Below are 10,625 nucleotides of genomic sequence, written 5' to 3' on the forward strand. Positions count from 1 at the left end.
AGGGTGCAGTTTTTAACCTTATAATCCGTAACTTTGAAGAATAAAACTCCCTAAATATAAGATGGTGAAAATAAGTTTTCTACCCTGTGAGTGCCAGGGCACGACTACTGGGGCCAGGCCAGGGAGGAGGTGAGGCAGGTGGTGCCCATTCAGATGGACCTGCCAGCAGTGCTCAGTGCAAGTGGCAGGCCTGGAGTCTAACAGCCCTCCCCCCGTCCCACTTCTCAGGAGCAAGTCAGCCAGAATCCCACTTCATTCTTTGGAGTGCAGAGCCAGGGCCTTAGGCATCATGGCTCCTGTACCTCTCACAGTAAGTGCCAATTTGCTAGATAAGTGATCAAGTGGTGCTCTGGGAGCCCTGGGAGCCTCAGGCCACCCTTCCGCCGACCTTCAACTATAGCAGTCTAACTCTGGGTTTATAGATTGGACTGAAGCATAAGATAGTTTTTGAAGAAAGCATTTCATTACATAAAATTTAAAAATAATTTTTGAGTGCTGTTCCAGATGGCAAGGTGTCAAGGTGCCTGTGGTGACTTCCCAGCAGCCTTTGATGAAAGGTGGCATTAGTCCCTTTCTCTGGGGGTGAGTGCTGAGAGAGCAGGCTTGATGTCAGGCCTCAAGGTTTTCCCTTGGCTTGGAAGGTTGGAGGTGTGGGCTGGGACCTGGTGCTGTCATCACGTGACCTGTAGCTTCTCAGAGGTTCGGTTTCCTTATCAGTCTCCACAGTGACAGCCCTTCTTTCCCAGAGTTGTGAGGATTAAAGGACTGCTAGCAGTGTGACTGGCACAGGGTACTTGCTTAGAGTAAAGGGCGGCTCTTAGTATTAATGCTACTCTCAGGCCCTGCTGGTCCTTGGTCCGTGCCTTCATCCTCATAACAGCATTTCCCCCATCTATGCCCAGCCCTTTATTGTGTGCAAAGTGATGTTCCCCAAAATCATCCATCCTGTGGGGGGAGGGGGTAGTTTAAGTTCCTTTCAGACGGTATGTCAGGGCAAGCCTAGATTTAGCAGCCTTTTCAGAATCCCATTGTATATCCAAAGGTTGTGAAGCAAGGAGCATGATTCCAGCTATTCCTCAAACATCTTGTTTAGAATCATTGACCATTTAAACCAGTGCTTCAGTCTGGCTAACCACCAAGCTGTACGGGGGCACTTGCCCAAGGGACAATAGAGTCGGCCCTACCACTAGGCCCTGGAATGTGGGATTGTTTAAACTCCTCAGGTACCTAACCATGTGGCTTGGGACCAACTATTCTAAATGAAAGTTCTGCAGACAATATATGAAATAAAGCAAAGCACAACTGCTCTGACTGATGCAGAGTTGTGGGTCTGGAGCCCAGTGGAGGCTGAACATTCTTTCTCTTCAAATGTGCCCCTACCTCACAAAGAAGTGCCCAGGGATGAAACTGGGGAGAGAGATGAATGAAAAATCACTGCTCTGGACTGATCTTGTTTTACAGATGGAAAAACAGTCCCACAGAATATCAGGGCTGATGTGGCAGAGCCCCCCAAAGCAGCCTCTCTGGCAGAAACTCAGATGGAAAATGTAAAGTACTTTTTAAGAGAAATTTATTTGGATATATAGCCAAATCTTATTTTCGTTTGAAAAAATTCCAAGTTAACATACCATAAAATTAAAAATTTTTTTGGATGTACAAGTTCTAAGGGTTTGACACATGTAAGGTTTTATATAACCACCACCAATCAGAACACAGAGCAGTTCCCTTACTCCTAAATATTCTCTCATGCTTCCGCTCTGTAGTCAAGCCCTCACACCACCCCAACCTCTGGCAAACAGTGATCTGTTTTCCATCCCTGTGGAGCTGCCTTTTCTAAGGTGTCACATAAATGTAGTCATGCATGATTTGACCTCTGGAGGCTGGCTTCTTTCCCTGGGCATGATGTCTTGGAGATGCATCCATGTTGTTGCTTTTTGGTGGTGTTCCATGGTATGGATATACCGGTTTGTTTTACATTCACCAGGTGAAAGATATGGGTTTTTTCCATTTTTCCGGTGATTGTGAATAAAGCTTCTATGAACATTTATGTAAAAAAATTCAGTGCATATCAGCATTTATTTGCAACAGATATATGGCCGGTCATTTCTAAATGGAAGTAAGAATGCTGAAAAAAATTTTGAGAATAGTATATTAGGCGCAAGTATCACAATTTCTAATCTGTAGTAGCTAGGTCTGATATCCCATTAATAGGGCTGGATTCATGGGCATGTGACTTATACAGTCTCACAAGACCCGTGTGTAGAAGGGCTCTCACTTGGTTTAATGCTCTGCTGGAACTATCTTGAGATTTTGCACTGGGCCCCACAAATTATGTAGTCAGATTAATAATCATAATCAATGGTAAAATTTCAAATCTCCTACTCTTTTCAAGGTCTCTTAGATGTTTACATCTCACAGTTGTTTTTTTTTTCCTTTACCCTTTTGTTTCCCAGTTCATAGAACTAGAATATTCTGTAAAACAGGAGCAGAACCTCTGGAGGTAAAAAAGAAGGTTATTGCTGAGAAATTTAAGAACATCTGTTCCCCCCACCTGGTAAATAAGCCTTGGCTGTTGGTACGTTTGAGGTTATGTCTGGGTCACGAGGGAGTCTAGCCATGCCTGATCTATAAGGAGTATTGAGATGACATTTTATGGCAAAGAAGAATACCACCTGTAAGCTGTCTTTCCCTTGAAACTTCACTTGTCTCCTCCACTATGACTGTACATGATTACAGTGCTGCATAATTTTCCAAGTTATTATCGCTTTTAAAGTCTCCAAAGCCTCTTTCTCTGAGCCCAGTTTGACCAAGACTAATTGTCATGGGGTAGTGTATGAGTTTCCTAAGGCTGTCATAATAAATTGCCACAAACTTGGTGGCTTAAAAAAATAGAAATTAATTTTCTCACAGTTCTGGAGGCTAGCCAGCCAAAATCAAGATGTCAGCAGGGTTGGTTCCTTCTGGAGGCTGGGAGGGAGAACTGTTCCATGCCTGTCTCCTAGCTTCTGGTGGCTGCTGGCAGTGCTTGGCATTCCTTGGCTTATAAACGGATCATTCCAGTCTCTGCTTCCTTCTTTACGTGGACGTCCTCCCTGTGTCTCTGTGTGTTCTCTTCTTCTGTCTGTCTGCTCTCATCAGGACATGGGTCATTGGATTTAGGGCCCACCCAGATAATCCAGGATGATCGCATCTTGAGATACTTAATTCCATCAACAAAGACCTTTTTCCAAATAAGCTCACATTCACAGGATCCAGTTGGACATATATTTGGGGAGCCACAGTTCAACCCACCGCAGGTAGTATATGCCTTTTGGCCAGTAAAATCCTTTAAGCTTCTGTGAGCCAAATCATTCCTGTCTTAAATAATGTTACCTAGTCCTCTAGGGGTTGTAGCCAAAGTGAAGGATGGATCCTGGACTCACTAGTGGGCACTGGTACCAGCTTGTGCCCCAATACAGAAACTGTTAAATTTCCAGGGATTTTGCAAGCCTGTTGTTTCACACAGCCATTATTAAAAGTTAAATTAGGGGCTTCCCTGGTGGCGCAGTGCCGATGCAGGGGACACGGGTTCGTGCCCCGGTCTGGGAAGATCCCACATGCCGCGGAGCAGCTGGGCCCGTGAGCCATGGCCGCTGAGCCTGCACGTCCGCAGCCTGTGCTCCGCAACGGGAGAGGCCACAACAGTGAGAGGCCCGTGTACTGCAAAACAAAAACAAAAAACCAAACCAAACAAAAAAAGTTAAATTACACAAACTTACAGTTAAATAAGTTATACTAAAACCCCAAATTATATATACTCAAAACTCATCACTTCCTAATTATCTTCCTTCATTTTATTATTATGCTCTCTTGAGGTTATTTACTTCTATTGTATCTTTATGGTGTGTTGCTGAGCATCTCTTTCTCAACTCCAAGTGCAGTCACACTGATAGCTTCAAATGAGCCATGGTGGGAGTATTTACACCGTGGAAATTGGCAAGTGCAACCCATCAGGGCCTACCCTCTCCCCCAGAGCCAGTTTTTAAACATTTCGCAGCACACTGCTGATCCTGGCGACCATGACAGTGTGTACCAGAAACTTCTGAGCAAGAATCAGCAAAAGCACCCTATGACTATAGATACTACATACTCTGGATGTTTAAAGTTAGCTATGATTTCAGTAAGTAATTCATTAAATATGCATAATTAAATGTGATCTACAATTTTTAACTTACTTATGACTTTACCTATTATTAAATGCACTAGCCAAAAATACCCTTTGCCAGTCTACGGTATCCTCACTTTTGTTTTTGAGAATAATGCCATTGAAACTTTTGTGATGACATAAATATTTTCAAGGTGCATAGTTGATAGTTTGTAAACACTAGCAAACTTTTTATTTGGGCCAGTTCAGGGATAAGATGACAAAGATGTTCTGTGAAACTTGGAGTTGGCCAGGCTTTTAACTTGCTGTGACCTAAGGAAATATTTTAGTTTGATCTACTTTTTCTTTTTTCTTTGGTATACATTGGCACCTCAGGCATTAGCTGGAAGTGAATTAAATGGCCCAGAAGCTGTAATTCTGCAGCCAGCAAGATATTAGAATAGAATTGATTATCTGGAGGTGTCTGCATATGGAAGCAGCCCTCCTACCTATTCATTTCCATTTTAACCTAAGAGGTATGTGGGAAGCTTGTTAACACCCTTAGAGGGTTTGGTCCCTCTGCCTGTGTGACGTCTGAACCAGGCATGAATACTTAAAATCCATAAAAGAGTAATCATAAATAAAAGCAAACTTTGACAGAGGAGAAAAATGCTTCCAAAAATATTAGAAACTCCATCTTTAGGTAGTATCAAATAAAAAACAAATCCAGACTTAGGTAAGGAGGGACTTTATTTGAAAAGACTATTGCAGTTGAGAGAGGGGGGGTGACTATTACAGTAAGAGGAAAGGAACTACTGCAACAGAAGACTCTGACCATAATAATATCTACAAATGTTGCCAAGGCCAGGCCGAAAGGGGTTTCTTTTAAAGGGAGGAGTAAACAAGGTTAGAAAGATCTGAGTGTGGGGAGTGGGGGGAGCAGGGGATTGATTGGTCAGTTCAGCAGAAAATGTCTTTTTTTCTGTGGTCAGCTGATTCTCAGGAGAGGCTGTTAAGGGGTTTTGTTCTGTGTCCCAGTGCTTGCTTAAGCTCAAGGGTGGCCCACAGTTCAGGGTCCTGGGGGAAGGAGAGAAGCCTGATGAAAGTTTGGTCAAGTCACATTAGTGTCCAGATTGTTCAGTGGGGACAAACAGTTCAACCAATATTTTATAAGATAAAGAATGGAAATTTCAAGGGTCTGTGTCTGGCCTTGTCACAGATAAACAGTGGGGTCATCCGTGGGTTTTATTGGGTTGGCCAAAAGGTTTCTTCGGGTTTTTCTGTAACATCCTATATATAAGTTACATGTGAAAGGGTGATTCTTTGCAATAAGTTGTTTTCTGAAATACGAAAGGATGTATTGATCATCCCTGTTTTCCAGGAATACAGGACTCAGGTAAAGTTCTACATTTTCAGCAGCTAATGCAGTTCACTCCATATTTTACATTAGACTTCAGCTCTAATCCTGTGCTCTATTTGAGAGGCTGTTTCAGATATTTTTGTTTTGTTTTATATTACCCCTTAATTAAAAAAAATGCCTCTGGAATTACTTGGTAGAAGTAAAAATTTTGCATGGGGCAGGACTTGTACCTTCTATTGCTGTCACAAACAATCTGTGTTGTCCTTCAACACAAGTTCCTAATACTACCTGCAAGATTTAAGATGTCACCAAAATATTTTTGTAATTGGAAACTGCTATAATTCAGAATTTGCAATAACCTCACAGTGCTCTGAAACTTGGATAAAGCTCCTTTCTAAAGCCAGCACAGAGTCAACCTTCCTTTCTTTCCTCTTTTCAGTTTTTTTCCTTTCCCTTCTCTCCCTCTAACTAATATCATTTTTTATGTTGGGAAGCACTATAGATGAATTATATTCTCTATAAAGAGTTACTATATCCAGACTTCCCAATTTCAATTAACACTAAAATGATATAGAGCATAACTTACTATTGCTTGATTCAGAAAGCAACTTAAGGAACTTTTTGTGTCATTAGAACTATAATCATGAACTATTGATTGCTATTGAGAGAACACGGTCTTAGGGCCAGACACACAGATCTATATTTGACTGTCAGTCCTCCCACTTATTGCCTATATAAATCCTTGAGAATGTCACTAAAACTTTCTGAGTGCTTTTCCACGTCTGCAAAATGCAGGCAATAAGATGTGCTAATAGCATAGTTGTGAGGATTAAACAGAATGAATTTGCATGTGCAAAAGAACGCCAAGACTAGGTACTGAGCACATGTGAGTAGCCTTCTGTAATTTACTGAATGCTAGTACTTGCAGCAAACTAGACCAGCCACTCTAGGGTCCAACTTTTGAGGAGCTTACAATCTGATTGGACAATCATATAGATGTAAGATGTGTAAATGCATATCAATTGATATTTTCAGAAAACTCACCTAGGACTTTGCAAACTTTTATTACTGTTTGAAATTTATCTTGTAATTCGATCCTGGTGCTCAATCACAATTTAATTTTAGATGGCTCCTTTTATCACCATCCCTCTGCCTTCTGCGTTGGGCACATGGCCCCCTTGGCATCAAAGTTTTACTGATGGAAAAACTATGCCCCTCCCCGCCTTGCACTATATTAGTAGTCATTTCTGCGGTTTCGTTGTGTGCAAGGTGTAGATCTGGACAGGGATCTTTGTCTTCCAGACCTGTCGTTCTCTCTCTCTACCTGCTGGTTTGCATCTCAGTTGCCCAGCACAGACCAGTTTCACTATGAAGTGGCTGCCAAACACCAAGTCAGCCAAAGAAAACTCCCTGCCTCCCTCCCTCCACGAGTAGGAAATTATGGCTAAAAGAAGAGAAGCATCCATAAAGAAATAAATTGTGTAGCAGAGATCGACGGTTACAAACTTCTTTTGGTGTCTGCCAATAGGGCTGACCATAATTAATCTTTTACAGGTTTCAGAGAAACATTCAGAGGCTCATGGATTTTAAAAATGGAGCACAGAATTACCAACAGGAAGTCTATATAATATAGTTGATGTACAGTGAGCAGGTCACAGATAGTTGTGAATAATTAATTTGGTTGGGTACAACCTAACCAAATTAAACCCCCGCACTTTTTAAAACTTCTAATTTGAAATAATTGTAGATTCACAGGAATTTGCAAAAATAATATAGAAAGAGGTCTCATGTATCCTTCACCCAGTTCCTTAAGGGCAACCATAGTATAATATTACAACCAGGCAAATGTCATTTGTAGAATCTACTGAGGTTACACAAATTTTACCAATTGTGTGTGTGTGTGTGTGTGTGTATAGTTCTATGCAATTTCATCACATTTGTAGATTTGTGTAGTCACCACCACAGTCAGGATATAGAACTGTTCCATCAGTCTTGCCTACAGCCCCTTTATAGCCATACCTATCCCCTGTCCCCATTCCTAAACCCAATCTGTTCTCCATCTGCATAATTTTGTTATTTTAAAATTAAATGACAAAATGGAATCATACAGTACCTTTTGAGGCTGGCTTATTTTACTTAGCATGTCTTTGAGGTCCATCCAAGTTGTTGCCTGCAACAATGGTTTGCTCTTTTTTTTTTTTTAATTGCTGAGTGGTATTCCATGGTATTGATATACAAGTTTGTTTAGTCACTAATCCGTTTCTATTTTTTGGCTATCAAAAAAAGCTACTGTCATGTTTAATTTTATGTGTCAGTTTGGCTAGGTTATGGTATGCAGTTGGATTCCATATGGAGCTAGCTCCACCCTATGCGCCTTCTCACCTGTCCCAGGCTCTTCACTCTTAGTCCCCATTCCAGAGGCCCTTGCATGAAAAAAATGGCAGCCCCCGTGCCGGGGGAGGTTGTCTTGCTTATCCAGACCATTAGAATGGTGGTCTCTGCAGCCAGTCCTGGTGACTCAGTACATAGCTGTAGTTCTAGTGAGAACTAAAAAACGTTTCATACCCTCTACTTGTGAACCCAAATATGAATCAGAAAAGGAGTTTATAGAATGCCCAGAAAGTGGGACTGGTCATGCCTCTGGAACGTTTGGAGCATCTCACACATCTGACCTGTACAGCTGGTGTCTTCGATGCCTGTGTTCCTCCTGAGGGTGATGCTCTCATGTCATTTCTTTCAAAGGAAGCCTGACACAGAGCACTGAGCAATGGAAGAAGAATGTTGCCTCGCAATTGTCCGTTCGGAAGGTAAAAGAATATGATGCTAATTTTAAAACGAAGGACTTCCCTGAAAAAGCTAAGGATATCTTCATGGCCGCTCACATTTATCTAAACGACTTAGATCACGACTGGCTTCACACCTTGGTGACTAGTCACTGTTTTCTGGATGTGGTCTGGGATCAAACATAAGCCCATCTGCCAGAACTTTGTAGAATCTTTAGAGCCACTCCAGTGGTTCAGATTCACTGCTGAAGTCTGTGAAAGCAGAGCAACATGTATGGCCAGGTCACTGTCCTCATGCACATCCAGCAGACTCTGACTGTCTATGATCAGTTTGGCTGTTTGATGTATGGACAGGAAGATGTGGCCAATGATGTCCTGGAGTATGTTGTATTTGAAAAGCACCAGATAAATCCCTTTGGGAGCTGGATTATGCAACAGTACCCCCATGGATACTTCCTAAGCAGCCCAACCTTAAGACAGTAATGGTCCCCGGCCCCCAGCTGAAACTGTGGGAAGAACCACAAGGAGAAGCCCATAAGCCTCAGCTAACCTGATGGCAAAAATGACTCCTGAGATGAAGCACGGGTGAGGTGGCTGGAAGCAGAGAAGTCTATGAATCGGGGAGCTGGGTAGTCATCCATCTCCATGATGCTGTAGAAGGAACTACCTTGGTTCTCTCCCATCCTGCTTAGGTCTTTTTAGCAGTCTCATCCTCAACAACCATGGCTGATGGCTGGGCTCAGGTGGGTGGCTGGTATGCACAGCCATGCACCTCCGTCTTCTCCTCCCCCTTCCCTTCTTCCTTTTCCTCTTCCTCCCCCTCCTCTACCACCACCTCTTCCTCCTTATACTAATTGCACATCTAGCTTCTGAGTCTAGATGAAAGGCAGTATGTTTCAGAGAACGTCTGATACCAGTTTTCCCCATAGCAGAGGCTGTCAGGAGCTAACTGGCAGAATTTTCTTTCTAATCACAGGGCAGGGACCAGAGTTTGAAATAAAACACTGTCAGGGTGTTGGACAAATTGTGGGTTCTGTACTTCTCCTGGTTCAGGCTAGAAGTAGGCCTGCCTTTAAAATGGCAGAAATGAAAGATAAGCTTCATTGTGAGTGATGTGACTTCCAGGAAATCCAGACATGGGAAAAATAATTAGTGTTTATAAAAGATGGTGTCATTAAGAGGGTCTTTTCTCATACATGGACTCACTGAATCATCATTTGTATTTCATAGGGGAATGTAAATCCAAAGAAATCATTTATCCCTCAAAAAACCAAACAAAAAACAAACCCCACTCCCCCTTCCTCCACCAAACACCAGTCTGATATTGCTGTGAAGGTATTTTTCTAGATGTGATTAACATTTACACAGTAGACTTTGAGTAAAGCAGATTTCCCTCCATAATGTGGATGGGCTTCATTCAATCAGTTGAAAGTCTTAAAAGAAAAGTCTTAGATTTCCCCAGGGAGGAAGGAATTCTGCCTCTAGATTTACTGCTTTCAGATTCAAGACTGCAAAATCAACTCTTCACTGGTTCTCCAGCCTAGCTTGGCCTGCTCTGCAAGATTTTGAATTTTCTAGCCCCTCACAACTATGTGAACCGATTTTAAAAATTAATCAGTCAATCTCTCTCTTTCTCTCGCTGTAGGTCTATTTCTGGGTTTTCGGTTCTGTTCCATTGATCTATGTGTCTAGTCCTCTGCCAGATATCACACTCTCTTAATAATTGTCGCTGTGGAGTAAGCCTTGACATTCTAGCCTAAATAGAGTGATTCTTCCAACTTTATTGTTATTTTCCAAAACTGTTTTACCAACTTTAAGTTCTTTGCCTTTCTGTATAAATTTTAAAATAAGCTTGTTTATGCCTACCAAAAAGTCATCATTATAAAAAAGGCTTTATTTAATTCTATTATGAAAGTCATATGTGTTTATCATTGAAAAATTAGAGACTACAGGTAAACATTAAGAAGAAATGCTGTAATGGGCCCCCATAGAAAGGCCATCAAAATGACCAGAAGGCCTGGAGAACTGCCCTATGGGTTAGATTAAACTAACATTTCCTGATAGCATCTCATTGTACTAGGTGCTATGCTAAGAATTTAACCAAACATTATCACATTAAACCCTCATTGGAACACTGGAAGAAAATATTATCTGTACTTGATTCTTGAGGAAACTGAGACACACAAAGGTTAAACAAATTGTCTAAAGTCACCCATTTAACAAACAGTAGAGCCACAGTTTTGTTTTTGGTTTTTTTTTTTTTGCGGTACACGGGCCTCTCACCGCCGCGGCCTCTCCCGTTGCGGAGCACAGGCTCCGTACGCGCAGGCCCAGCAGGCATGGCTCACGGGCCCAGCCG

General features: G+C 42.0%; 1 pseudogene; it reads left to right on the top strand.

The window, feature by feature from the left end:
- Positions 1–289: 289 nt before the first annotated feature.
- Positions 290–8,820, top strand: LOC113623584 (39S ribosomal protein L45, mitochondrial-like; annotated as a pseudogene).
- Positions 8,821–10,625: the final 1,805 nt, after the last annotated feature.

The sequence above is a fragment of the Aethalodelphis obliquidens genome, unplaced genomic scaffold (assembly GCF_003676395.1).
Source record: "Aethalodelphis obliquidens isolate GAN/ISIS:26980383/991018 unplaced genomic scaffold, ASM367639v1 scaffold11, whole genome shotgun sequence".
In the NCBI taxonomy this organism is placed as follows: Eukaryota; Metazoa; Chordata; class Mammalia; order Artiodactyla; family Delphinidae; genus Aethalodelphis; species Aethalodelphis obliquidens.